The sequence below is a fragment of the Amblyomma maculatum genome, chromosome 5 (genome assembly GCF_055883805.1).
Source record: "Amblyomma maculatum isolate TAMU_Amacu chromosome 5, ASM5588380v1, whole genome shotgun sequence".
Taxonomy (NCBI): Eukaryota; Metazoa; Arthropoda; class Arachnida; order Ixodida; family Ixodidae; genus Amblyomma; species Amblyomma maculatum.
Window position 1 is genome coordinate 15477147 of NC_139348.1, and position 15017 is coordinate 15492163.

Consider the following 15017-nt stretch of genomic DNA (forward strand, 5'->3'; position numbering starts at 1 on the left):
ACTTCGAAGATTCAATCCTTATTCAACCCGGAGTCTCTGCACGCTACCAAGTGAAGGCCGGGTCGACATAGCCCCAGCGTCACGACACTACCCAGACTAAATGAAGAAAACAAACAAAGATTAGAGCTTCCAATAACTGAATCAGAGGTCGAACTGGCGATAAACAATTTAAACCCGGGAAAATCACCCGGTCCAGACGGCTTAAGTGCGGCATTTTGCAAGGAATTTATACTCCAAATAGCGCCAGTCCTGACTTTATTGTTTAACGAAGCTTATTACGTAAACGAACTGCCCCCTTCTTATGGCAAATCTCACACAGTCCTCATACCCCAAACTGATGAAGCAGATAGGGTACTACTAGTAACATCATACAGGCCAATTGCGCTCACGAACGTTGACAACAAAATTTATATGAAGGTGTTAGCACGAAGGCTGCAGTCGGTTATCCAGGAAATCGTTGGGCCACATCAAACGTGTGGGATAAAGGCACGGTCCATTGTTACAAATATACACAAAGCAAGAAGTTTATTAGAATGTTGTGATGGGGGGAGGGTCATAAATAGACGTGTGGCCATCCTGCAGCTTGACCTTGAAAGGCGTTCGACTGTGTTGCCCATGAAATTCTACTTTGTATATTGGACCATATAAATGTTGGTTTTGTTATTCGTGAGGGCGTGGTCCTGGCGTACCGAAATTGCACTACGAGACTAGTCGTGAATAACAATCTGAAGGCGCCCATCAGCGTGCAGCGTTCTGTGCGGCAGGGCTGTCCCCTCAGCCCTCTTTTATTCTGCATTTACATTGAAACCCTTTGCTTATATATCTTGGACAATACGAATATTACTGGTTTTCGTTTGCAAGCCTTGGAAGTGAAGCTGAGGCGTACGCCGATGATGTTGCCGTTTTTACGGTTAACCAAGAGTTGTTGATTCTGTAAAAACCTTTAGCGAAGTTACAGGTAGTAGGGATAATAAATAAACAACTTTATTTAATAAAAATCAAAATGTCGTCCAGGGTGGTCCCCTACTATGCCAGGAGTCCACGGGCTTTTGCTTCACATAGAGCCCGATCTTCCAGCCATTTCTGACCGGCGGGTTGAGCTGTCCGCAAAGCAGCCTCCCAGGAAGAAAAGGTGGGATGGGGGATGGGGGGCACTGCCGACATTCCCACAGGTAATGGAAAAGTGAGGATTTGGGCTCGCCACAGGTGTCGCAGTGAGGGGGCAAGCCAGGGTGAAGGCATGAGAGACGGTAGGGGGAAATGAAACAATCCGTCTGCAATTGTAATGGCAGTAGGATAAACTGGTCCAAGCCTGGGACTCTGGCATGGTAGATGGCAAAGTGCTCCTGATAATTTTGCAAACGTGTCCTGGGTGACGACTCCGCCAAAGCACCTTGGCGTGCCACTAGAATACTATCGTGATAGCGAGACATATTGGAGAGCATGCACAGATGACTTGCGGGAAAGGGCAGATAAGTGGAAAGGAACTGGTTTATCAATTTTTTCAAGAGCCACAGTGTGCAACATCTTCATTTCTAGGCTGTGGTATGTAATGCAAGTTTTACACTGTGCAAGATTGAGTGTGCAGAAGCTGCATAGGATATTAGCGTTTTTTTTGTGGGCTTCAAAATGGGAAAGATGCAGACGCACGAATTTATTCAGAAGTGTCAAGGATGGAGGCGTGGACTTAGGGCATCTTTTTTTACGGCAGATTGTAAGCAGATTTCTGTTCCTGCGTGACGTTCATGATCCATTTTTGTTCACTGTCTGCCAAATTAGGCTTCGACGTGCACTGCAAGATTTTGTTGTGCCAACAGAATGTTACACGGGAGGTATTTTTGTTTACTTTAGAGAAGTTGTTCAAAGTGTGCGATTTCTTTCTGCAAGATTTTCAAAAGAATGTTTATCAACTGTGAAAAAGAAAAAGTTGTACAAAGATTTGTGCGACGTTGTTCTTCTGGAGTCCGTCTATAGGGCCATATACAGGGGAGGCCCTGGCAGAATGTACTGAACAGGGTAAAGAGAATGAAAGTGCCGGCAGCGATTAAAAGTTTCTTTTTTAGGTTGCATACTAGAACTTTACCAGTAAAAGTGTTTTTGCAAGAAAAAGGGTTATTTCTTCCGTGGGGTGCACATTGCTTAATTTGTAAACAACCATAAACGATAGATTATGTATTTATTTTCACTGTTGGGAAGCGGTTTATTTTTGGGACGCACTTCAAAGAACCTTAAACAAAGATTTACCAATTAATCCTTACGGAATACGGTACTTACCCACGCAAAATGAAAGGGGGGTTAGCCATTCAATCATGCCAATGGGCTTCCACAGAATATGGCCTTCACGCTTGGCAGGATACCAGTGTGGTCCTGATGCGCGTCCTGCACGAATTTTTTTTTCCGCGAGGGTCTCCATTGGTTTACCGAGATTGTGAAGTTTGCCGATGATAATCTTGAGTGGTTGCCAAAGGTAGAACCTTTGATGGATCTTAAGGAAGTTTAGAAAAGCCAGCCCTGGCACGCTTATTATATCAATGTCTTGTGTGTGTTTGTTTTGTCTTGCAAAAGTCAGGCAATAAAGAAGAAAAAAAAACAAAAAGCAGTGGAGTAGTGGTTAAGGAGCCCGTCTCAAGATCAAGAGGACCGAGGTTCAATTCCATACTTGGTGTTAAAAGTGTTATTTTATATTGTTGCATGCTTTTTCCAGCCTGGCGACGCGTTTCTTTCCGGAAACGAGGGCCATCAGCCATACAGGCCATTCCGGTAGCAGACCTCCACGCGGTTTCATTCCGGACTTTCCAGGGCAGTACAGGAATTTCCTGAAATAGCCCACAATCCTGTATCTCAGATCTTATACAGTAAACCTGTATACGATTTCCTCTACTCATTTTATACAGAATTTTTGAGTAGCAGAATTTTTCAGTAGCTAGTAGCAATTGACATCGCATGAAGATGAGCCTAACATACTGCACAAGGAATCGCGGTTTGTAATTATACTTCGAATGTTAGCTAGCAGAAATGATATATATATATATTGAAGTTTAATTATTACACAATAAATATCACAGTTATCGGCGCAAAGTCTGATGGATGATCGCTTTTTGCAGCGCGTAGCCGCGGATTAGGACAAATCACGGAGGAACAAGTAGGACACACAAGTGCTGAACTGCAACCTTATTTTATGGCCTCATGTGCGTTCCTCCGTGCTTTGTCCTCGTCCGGCTACACGAGGCAAAAAACGATGGAAACCCACTAGCCCGACAGCGTGTCCTCTTTGGAATAGAGGAGCGACATAGTCAGGATGGTGAATAATATATTGTTACGAGGTTTATTTACACAGATGTTAGTATGCGCTGGAGATTAGCACACCACAGCGGATAGACCCAGCTTCCTCGTTCTCTTCTGCTTATTCCGCCAAACCTCATCTTCCTTCAATAAGGACCGCGAGAAGTGCGTGACACTGCCCCCTTCGCAGACGATGCCCTCCGGGCGAGTCAAGGTTCGTCATGTTGATGGAAGGGCTTCATGCGGGCCACGTGGACTACATGAGTTTTCAGAGAACGACGTCCTTGGGTGGTAAGGCGAGAGACTACAAAGTTTACTGCGCTGAGCCGTTCCAGTACAACGAAAGGGCCAGTATAGCGGTGCAACAGTTTCTGGGACAAGCCGCGCTTACGCAACGGCGTCCAAAGCTACACCAAATCACCAGGGGCATAATTAACATCTTGATGGCGCTTGTCGTAGCGTTGCTTGTAGCGTTCCTGGAAGGCTAGAGTGCGAAGTATAGCTAGTCGACAAGCTTCTTCAGCCAAAGAAAGAGTATGCGCAAGTGAAGTTTCCGCAGGGAGTGAGAGAGGCAGAAACGTGTCCAACGTGCTTCGTGGAGGTCGTGCATATAGAAGAAAAAACGGACTGTAGCCTGTCGTTTCGTGCTTAGCAATGTTAAATGCGTATTTATAAACGGAAGGACTTCATCCCAATTTTTATGGCGGGAGTCGACATACATTGCGAGCATATTGCTAAGCGTCCGGTGGGTGCGTTCGGTAAGACCATTTGTTTGTGGGTGGTAAGGAGTTGAATGGCGAAAATGGGATGAGCAGAGGCGAAGAAGTTCTTCTACAACTTCTGCCGTAAACTGTCGGCCACGATCGCTTATTAACACACGAGGAGGCCCATGTCGAATATTGATGGACCGTAGCAGAAACGCCGAGACACCAGAAGCAGTGGCTGACGGTATAGCAGCGGTTTCACAGGTTTCAGAGTACCGCGTAAGGTAGTCTACGCACAGTATGACCCAGCGGTTTCCGTTGGAGGAACGGGGAAATGGTCCTAGAAGGTCAATTCCCACCAGTTCGAATGGGGTTCGTGGTGGCATTATAGGCTGAAGATGACCCGGCGGTGAGCAGGTTGGGTGCTTGAAACGCTGGCACTGGAGGCAGCTGGCCACATAACGTTGAGTAGTTTGACGCATCTTCGGCCAATGAAAACGTTCCTTAGTCCAGTGCAATGTCCTCGCGAAACCCAAGTGTCCAGCTGTGGCATCGTCGTGCATTACCCGAAGAACCTGACACCTAATACCTGTAGGAACTACAAGAAGAAGCCGCGCACCTACTGACGAGTAGTTCTTCCTGTATAGTACACAGTCATGAATGGAGAATGAGGTCGTAGGGTTCCGGGAACTTGCTGTATCAAAAAGCGGCGCCAACTCGTTGTCATTCCGCTGCGCAATCTTGAATTCACCAATATCGGCGAAACTTGTAGAGATAGCAGCTATATATTCATCCAAGACGTAATTGTCGCAATCAGTAGTTTCAAGGGGCAACCGTGACAGGCAGTCAGCATCACCGTGCTTACGACCACTCTTAAAAGACACAGTAAAATTGAATTCTTGAAGGCGCAAAGCCCACCGCGCGAGGCGTCCACAGGGGTCACGAAGTTTACAAGCCAACATAATTAATGATGGTTCGTCACAATTTTAAATGCACATTCATAAAGATATTACCTAAACCGTTGCACACCGAATACAACAGCTAAGCATTCCTGTTCAGTTACTGTGTAATTACGCTCAGCCTTGCTCAAAGAACGGCTTGCATATGCAATGACATGTTCATCGCCATTGTGGCGCTGTATGAGCGCAGCACCTACTCCAACTGCGCTGGCGTCAGTGTGAAGTTCTGTTGGAGCTGATGGACAGAAGTGGCGGAGTACTGGTCCTGATGTCAAAATGAATTTTAGCTGACGAAAAGCGGAGTCACAATCGGCAGTCCACTTGAAAGGCACATCATTTTGCAGAAGACAAGTAAGGGGATATGCTAGGCCAGCAAACTTCAGAACAAAACGCCGAAAATAGGAGCAAAGCCCCAAAAAACTCCTGAGCAGTTTTAACGATTTCGGCGGTTTAAAACAAGTGACAGCTTCGATCATTTTCGGATCAGGCTTGATTCCGTCCTTGTCTATGAGATGTCCAAGCACCACAGTCTGACGTTCTCCAAAACGACATTTCTTGGAATTGAGTACCAGACCAGCTTTCTCAATTCTCAATATATCCAAGACAATCCCTAATTGACTATTGTGTTCACGAAAAGTAGTTCCGAATATTATTACATCGTCCACATAACACATACAAATGTGCCACTTCAGTCCGCGCAAAACTGTATCCATAAATCTTTAGAACGTGGCTGGAGCATTACATAATCCAAACGGCATCACATTGAATTCATACAGCCCGTCTGGGATGATGAATGCCGTCTTTTCTTTATCTTCCGGGTGCATGGGGATCTGCCAATAGCCTGATCGCAGGTCAACTGAGGAAAATTAGGAGGCGCAATGTGAGCAATCAATGGCGTTGTTAATACGTTGCAGGGGATACACATCCATCTTGGTAACAGTATTCAGCCGTTGATAATCAACACAAAATCGCTATGTTCCATCTTTATTTTTGACTAGAATCACAGGGGCAGGCCACGGACTAGACGATTCCTGAATGATGCCCTTATGCAGCATATCACGAACTTGTTCTTCGATGGTGTGGCGCTCTGATGGGGATACCTGATAAGGCTTCTGACGGATTGGATCAGCAGTCCCAGTATTGATTCGGTGATGAGTGCGGGAAATGGGAATCCGTGGTGGCGAGTCCCGAGAGAAATCGAAAGCCGCAGTATGTTTCGCCAGAACTTCTAAACTGTAACACGATCTGTCGGGCTAGTTGGTAACGATCCATATGTATCAGCAGCGCAAACACAATCAGAGGAAAAGAAGACTAAGATAGGACAGAGCGCTCTGTCCTATCTTAGTCTTCTTTTCCTCTGATTGTGTTTGCGCTGCTGATACATATGGTTCTAAACTGTGACGGTAACTTGTTGGCAGGGATTTGTTAATCATGGGAAGACATTTTCTCTCATCTACTTCTGAGCATGCGGTATGCTGGGAATTGTCTGCGCTGAGTACGGCCACTGATTTAAAAGTGTCTTCGTCAAAGTTGGCAAGTTTTAGATCACGTGGTATTACAACAGGTTCGTTAGAGCAGTTAGTCGTCCACAAAGAAGACTGGCCATTCATGACTGAGATGATGCAGCGGGGAATAAGAATACTTTTCTTCGCGCAGTTAAGGGTGAGTGGTTCGACTACAGCGTCGAACGCATCACTGGCACAGCCTGAACTAACAACTTGTATAAACTCTGCTGACATTGCAGGAATGACTATTAGTGAAAAAACAGCGCAACAACAACGAGACACACGAGAGACAAGCGCTGACTTACAACTGAATTTATTGCGAAGAAACATGCCTTCTTATACATGTGCAACAGCCACGTGCGTCACAACCATATCGCTCAAGCATTGGAAAAAGTAACAGAATTTGTAATCATGCAGGCGCGTTCATTTACAACATGCCCAGTTCACTTTTTGTTAATGCAATAGACGGTGTGCTAATACACTATTCAGCTTCGCTATAGCAGCTGCCTCGATAATCTTGCGGACTAGCTGTTCTTTGTGCTTGGCAAACACTTTGCACCTGCTGAGTTCCAGAGCACACGTTTTTGAGGGGCAGTCTCTGCAGTGAACCCCTATATGTTGGCAAGCCTGCTCAAAATTCCTTTTATGCTCTAATAGTTTTTCATTCAAACATCTTCCCATCTGTCCAATGTACTGCTTTCTACAGGACACCGGTAAAGAATACACAAGGCCTTCAGTACATTCAACAAAAGGGTTTTTGTGCCTTGTCAGGCACACCTGTTTTTTACCACTTGAATTAGTGTTTACCTTTCTGCAGAGACTATTTAATTTGTCAGGGGCAGTTAAAACCACATTAACACCAGCTTTTCATCCAATTCTTTTAAGGCTATGAGCAACATTATGGATGTACGGCACAGCAACCACCTTTCTCTTATCCTTTATTTTCTCTTGCCCACATTGTTGTTCAAGCCTTGGCAATCTCAAGCGCGTATTCATCTTCTTGGCAACCGACACCAGCACATGCAAAGGATAACCAGCACAAACAAAACGTTCCGTCTGACGTAGGAAGCTAATTTCCATTTTGTGCACGCATGATTTTTTTAAAGCATTTGTCAAGCATAAGTTCACAATAGCTCTTTTTGTCAGCTTTGAGTGAGCCGATAGGAACGGAAGTGGCGCCTTCTCCTCCCTAGGCTCAAATGCCCAACAAGTATGCCCTCTGGTAAACTCAAGATTGAGATCTAAAAATCTCGAAGACACTTGAGATGGAAGCTGATGAGTAACAGCAAGTGGCTTTAACGCTTGAGAAAATTGACCAACAGCCCACAATACTGCTTCCTGGTTGTTCGAGCCTTGGCCTTCACACAGCACAATGTAGTCGTCGGCATACCTGAACACTTTTTGGACATTTGTGCCAGCGAGAATGTTTGAGATCCTGTCTTTTTGGGCCAGGTACAAATCACTAAGAAATGGCGCGATACATGACCCAATACACACCCCGCGTTTTTGTAGATACACTTTATCCTCCCAGAGGACGTATGTCGACCTTAGGTACACTGAAAGGAATTCCAGGAACCCTTGGATTGCCATTCCGCAGTCGTTTTGAAAAGCGACCGCACCAAACGTATCTATGCATTCTTCAAGACATATCGTCAATTCGTCCTGCGGAATGGAATAATATAAATCTTTCACATCTATGGCTGCAAATTCACTGCTAACGTTGTCACTTAAAAACATCACTACGTCGTCAGAGGATTTTACCTGAAAGCGGTCGTCAATAGTTAGTAGTTTTAGTTTTTCCTGCAAAAACTTGCCGAGCGTCTTTTGCCAAGCGCCGTCCTCAGAAACTATTACCCTTAAGGGCCAGTCAGGTTTATGCGTTTTTACATTGAAAGGCAAGATTTCTTGCAAGTTGTGATTCCTTGTAAGAGGCGGTCAAGTTTTAGTCTTTTACAATGCTGTTTATCTGATGACTTTGCCTTCCTCAAAACTGAAGTATTGTGCTCGTCAAAGACAGATGCGATGGTTTCTAAAGCCTTAGCCTTGTACAGGTGCTTGGGAATTACAGCAAAACCCCCCTCTTTGTCTGGAATGACTATGTCGTCCGAAACGAAAGCGTGCTAGGATTGGTGCACGAATTTTCACGCAAAGCAGATTCAATTCGAGTGCTCACAGAAATGTCTCCGTTGCGAAAGTCGAGAGTGGCCCCACATTGTTCCAAGAAATCGAGTCCAAGAATTACGTCATGCGTTGATCGAGCAAGTACAGCGAATTCAGTTCGGAATGTGTGGCCGGCGATAACAAGATTCACGGAACAGACTCCAAGTGGGTTAAGCGGTTCGCCACCAACACCACACAATGTTGTTGCAATATTCCAAGCAAACATAATTTTACGACCAAGGCAGTTTTTAAAAGCGAGACTTATAATAGAAATGGTTGCACTTGTGTCAAACAACGCCATAGCACGTACACCGTCCACAAACACTTCAATTCGGTTCTTTAACATCGAAACGGGCAGAGGCATGGGTAAGCTAGAATCATTTGCGACCTCACCTCCATCGGCCGCCCTCACTAGTTTCCCGGAGGTGGCGACCGTCGTCGGGGAGAAGGGGAGCGTCGTAGGCGCCGAGATGGTGGTGTCAGAGGCCGGTGATTCGCTTCGGCTTAGCGCCATTCTGCGTTCTTGTCGGCTAGCTGTTGCTTTGTACTCATTTCGGCCAGGTGTTCTATATGAATCATCATTGTCAGCAGGAAACCTTATACGGGAATTCACCCACTGTCGGCGATACTGCTGGTACGGACGGCGGTTGCGGCAAAAGCGCGAAATGTGGCCGATCATTCCACAGGCATAACACACTGGCGGCTCACGTTCATTCGATGAATAAGGCTCATCGTCGCTTGGACTAAACGCTTCATGTTCTGGATGTAGTCGACGAGGAGGCCCCTTCGATATTAAAATATCGAAGGGGCCTGAAGAGAGCCTTGTGGAACATGAGATCTTACAGTAGTAGTAGATGATGCGAAGTCATTGGCTGTTACGAATTGAGAGCGGTTAATGAGGAAACACTCGATTTATTGTATGACGCTGGGTTCAATTTCTAGGGTGCGTAATTGTAAAATGAGTGACGTAAAGGGGGACATATGGAAAGCTTTTGCAAAGTCGAGGAATATGCAGTGTGATGTATGCCATTTAGAAACAGCACTGCTAGCGTGAATGACCTGTGGCTGTCGTTTAAAAATATTGTCTACGACTGTATTGACCGTTTTGTTCCCAAAATTACAAAACAATCTGTTTACCGTAACCCATGGATCTCTCGGGAGACGTTACGTTTACAGCGAAGACTTAAAAGGTTAAAAAAGAAATCAAATAGAAACTTATCATTAAAACCAATCGTGGAAGATTTCCGAACAACTTAAGCAGAAAAAAATTTGCGACAAAGAAAAATATTACGGAAAGTTCCTGCCTTCGTTCATTAGAACGTCTCCTGAGAAGTTCTGGCGCCAAATCACGCCAAAGTCTTCCTCCACGAATGAATTTATTATGGACGGCAAATGTGTACGTGATGAGGCGGTGATTTGTTCTGCGTTCAACAAATTCTTCCAATCGGTATTCACACAAGACAATGGTTGTGTCCCCAACTTTTCGGTATCGCTCCCTGCCATAACTGATGTTCTCATTTCAGAGACCGGTGTTTTTAATTTGATCCTGGATCTTGACGTGAAAAAATCTTCAGGCCCCGATAAGATACCAAACGCATTTTTGAAACGCTATGCAGAGTGGTGCGCGAAATACTTGTCCATTGTATACACCAGGGCCGGCTTGCACGATAAAGTCCTAGCTAAGTCCAGACTTAAATGGTGTCTTTAGAAAGACCAAGCTTCTTTAAGACGGCTCGTGTTCCCAACGTCGAACGCTTCGGGTTCATGTTCACCAGAGTGGCTTCCCAGAATGGCCTCAGCAACCACTTGTGGCATTTTTCCTCGTAACTCAATCTTAAGCCGCAAAAAGCAATGGCACAGATTTTACACAACGCAAAATTGACCGAATGTGTACATCTTACAGCAGGGACAGTGCCAGCGCATCCCTGTATTTCCCTAATTTCTCTACTTAGACACCTGGCGTCCTTGTGTCTTAACCAAGACAGCACTAGAGTCGTAATCATACAAGCGACTTATTCAAGTCAGGGCTGAAGCACAGTCTTGACTCCAGTCTTAAGCGGCCATGCTAGTGGCCTATTCTTGAGACTCCAGTTAAGTCTGGACTTAGCTAAGACAGTCTTAAGATTGTTTTGTGCAAGCGGGCCCAGATCTTTACGTGATGGTTCTTTACCGGATGACTGGCGGACAGCCAGGATTAAACCTTTTCACAGAACCGGCAGAAAAGCACACATTGAGAATTATCGGCCTATATCCCTGACGTCCACATCATGTAAAATTTTAGAACACATAATTCATAAACATATATTAGGTTTCTTGGATGAGCACAAAGTAGTTAGAAATGTTCAACATGGTTTCAGGCGTGGGTTTTCTACAATTACACAATTAGTTGAAACAGTACACGATTTCGCTCAATCGATTAATCAGGGAAAACAAACTGATGCCATATCCATGGATTTTCGCAGAGCATTTGACAAGGTGTCGCATAACAAACTAATTCATAAACTAAGCTATTATATAAAAAACGACGAGATACTTACATGGATCACAGCCTACCTTTCAAACAGACGTCAATTTGTCACCCTAAACCATACTTCTTCCAACAGTGCCCAGGTTGTGTCCGGCGTCCCCCAGGGATCCGTTTTGGGACCACATTTATTTTTGTTATTTATTAATGATATTGTGTCTGGCCTTTCAGTCCGCGTGAAGCTTTACGCAGATGTTTGTATATTGTACTAAGATGTTTCTTCAGTTGATGACCAGGTGTGTTTGAATAATGATCTAGAAAAGGTGATTGCGTGGTGCAACGATTGGCAGATGTGTATTAATTGTGAGAAAACCGTTTTCATGAGATTTACAAACAAGAAAACTCCTCTTCATTTTGTGTACGGTACTAACAACACATCATTATAGGAGGTAACAGAATATAAATATTTGGGCTTATGGATTACTAACAACCTTTCATGGACAAAACACATAGATACGGTTGTAGCTAATTCACTGCGCAAACATTTTTTCTTGAGGCGCACGCTGAAGTCATCTCCGCCCAGTGTCCGCCTATTAGCTTACAACTCTCTCATCCGTCCACTGTTAGAATATGCCGTAATTATATGGGACCCTTTCACCTTAACTAACATTCATAAACTCTAACGCATACAGCATAAGGTCGTTAGGTTTGTATTTAATTCATATGGCCGTGCGTCTGTCAGCGAGCTTGTGAAGCGTAGTGGATTACCTCCTGTGACTGAGTGCAATCGTATCTGCCGATTAAAGTTTCTTTTCCAGCTCGTAAAAGGTCATTATAATATTAACACTTCCAATTATATTACTTACTCTTCAGGTTATAATACGAGACAAAGGCATGCACTAGCAATAAGCCCTGTGAACGCGCGAAATAACTGTTTTAAATATTCTTTCTTTCCGATGACAATTACGGAATGGAATAAACTTAATAGCGAGACTGTAACTCAGAGTTATTTACTAATGTTTGAAAAGTGCCTGCAAATTTTATGAATTTGAGCGCGTTTATATGCTTGTATTTCTTTTTGGTTTTCTCACCCTGCTATGATCTGTACCAGATCGCAGTATCTATAAATAAATAAAAAATCAAGGAATATGCAGAATACTGGACTCTTAAGGCTCACACGCCAACAGGAAGGTAGCCTGGGAAGGTATACGTGTTCGATAATGTGAACTATCTTCATAGTGTGCATGTATTTTCCGTAAGCGGCAGAAGACTGCAGTCGTCTGCAGCGGAACTCTTCGTCGTGGCGAGCGGTTAGCCGATTCGACAGGCTGCGCTATCTGGCCAGCTGAGAGGCCCGCCGCAACCTATGCAGAATATTGCCACGAAACCTTCAAACCTGTATATGTTGTTTTTTAACAGCCGTCAGAATGCCGCCTTATCACTCCGATTCTGGATGGCGTATCAGTTTTGTATCCCGTGTTTGTTCATGCTCGTTGTCGCGATACGACGCGTTATCATATTCTTTGTCGCGAACGATGCGCCGAGATCTGTCTCGAAGATTCCGATCACTCGCGTATGTTTCTACAATGTTCCAGGTTGTGCTACTAGCAGTTTGCGACGTTATCTAGATTGTTCTGAGCATCCTTTAAATTGAGCGTTGACGAATGGGACGGGCAATCTGTTCGACGATCGACCAGCACGTTTGTTGCTATCGCCGCCGCCGAGTTGGTGAGTTGTTTTTCGTGCGCAAGTCAGCCCAATAAATGGGTAATTTCCGTACCATCAAGCCTGTGTAATCTTTTGGTATCAACGGCCTTGTCACCACTATGTGACAATATCTATTGCCTCGTATATCGCTAGGTGGCGCTGCCTATCGAATTGGCTAATCTGCTCGCCACGACGAAACGTTCCGCTGCAGACGACTGCAGTCTTCAGCCGATTACGGAAAATACATGCACATTATTAAGTTAATAACATTATCGAAACACGTACACCATCACAGGATACCTTGCTGTTGGCATGTGAGCCCTAATAGTCCAGTTGACAGTTAAAACTTGACAGGTAACAGCCGTGTGGTACGGACGTGCGTTTCATCGCTCCTCCGATTGCATGTGGCTACCGGAAACGAACGGACTGGCGACAGCGGGAGGTTCCGAAAGCGTCAAATGATCAGTTCTTTCTTTTATTAACTTTATTTCGTTTCCAGCTAGTTAGGTTAGGTGCAGCCAAAAGAATAAATTTTAGATCTTTGTCCTAGAGGTCTGGTTTTTCGTGCCGGCAGCTAGGTTTTCTCGGCGTTCATTCTTTAACTGTTTTGTTTAGGTAATTATTCTTTTTTCTAGGCTATTGGCTTTCGCAGAATTTATTTTACCGTGTGTTTGCTAGCCGGTATTGTGTATTTCCTTTGCAGTTTGTATATTCTGAGAATTCGTAGCAGAAATAGTTCAGTTGATACATGCTTAAGATGTGCAATCAAATGAAGTAAAGTGTACTCAGTGTGAGGCGCCGGTTAATCTCAAAGAAACGCGTTTTGACTCTGTAGGTGAAGCGGAAGGCAGCGACTTTTTGTGTCAGTGTTGCGTGCTGAGTACGCGTCTAGATAGATTTGATCAAGAAAGGGGCAGTTTAGTGTCTCGTGTGGATGATTTAGAAAATGAAGTACGTTTGTAAGGGCAGAAAATCAGAAACTGCTGTGACAGCTTCCTCAAATGAAAAAAAAAATGGCCGACTTTCGCCTTGGAAACAACGAGAACGGACATTCAGTGCGGGCCACGTGGCTTGGAACAGCATTGGCATGGAAAGCATAAGCAAACTAGGTCAGGCGGAGTAGAAGCGACATAGTTATTTAGAAGCAGCTACTAAGAAGTCGGGAAAAAAGGAAGATGTAAGCAAGAATGAAATTCCAGAGAGAAGGACACAGATAACCGACATGAGCTATATGAACTGGAGGGCTAGTTGGTCTGACGTCTTCAACTGGTGCAGCATAACGGCACGAAGCCTAGACAAGGGAATAGGACAGACACAGCGCTGATAACACAGATAAACGAAAGCAGGAGAAACAAGTTGGGAGGTAGAGAGAGAATTCCCAGGTGCTTATCGCCGTGGATTCCAACATGAGCAGGTGCAAGCGAGATATCATGGAACGTGTAAAGGGTGATAAGCGAGTTTTAGTTGGAACCTTCCCAGGGATGACAATGAGCGCAGTGATGAAAGAGGGTAAAAATAGGCTGTTGAAAAATTCCGCAGAGCACAATATGGTGATAGAAGCCGCGGGGCTGAACGATGTCCTAGATGGTGACGCTGCTGGAGTGGGGGAAAGTTTAGCTAAGGGAGTTGACGACAACACGGCGATAACGCAGCAAGCGCAGATAGTTGTATGCACAGTACCGGAGGTGCTAGGATTGAACGGAAAGCTTCAGAAGGACATGGTGACAGCTAATCAGGACATAATAAAGTTAAGCCTAGAGAAGCGTTTTGAAGTGGTTGAGGTAAACAGGGAGGTGTATAGAGCAGGTTTTGGCTGAGGATTTTCAGCGAGATGACATCCATTTTAACTGAAGGGTGGGAGCAGAGGTCGGCTGGCGTCTGGCAGCCAGGGCTGCAACTTTTTTAGGTGGTCCGCTGGGGCTGCCTGTGCAGGAGCAGTTATAAGTGAAGCAGAAGAAAGCGTAATAACGGCGGCTGAGCCCCAAAAAATGGCAAGGATGAGGTCGAGAAAGAAAAGTAAAAAAATACAGATTTAACACTAGGGTCAGCTACATAAACATGCAAGGAGATAGAAAAAGAGCGAAATGGCTAGAGATAGAACATCAGTTGAAGGATGACAAAACAGATTTGTACGTTCTATCCGAGACTCATCTCAGAGATCTAGAAGATCCGCCGTTTATAGAAGACTACGTATGGGAAGGGTGCAACAGAATGAGATGAAAAAAAAAAAAGTGGG

The 15017-nt window shown here is 44.7% G+C and overlaps 1 pseudogene; it reads left to right on the forward strand.

The window, feature by feature from the left end:
• LOC146187802 (uncharacterized) overlaps positions 1 to 14725 on the forward strand; it is a 29204-nt pseudogene extending 14479 nt beyond the window's left edge.
• The last annotated feature ends 292 nt before the right edge of the window (positions 14726 to 15017 follow it).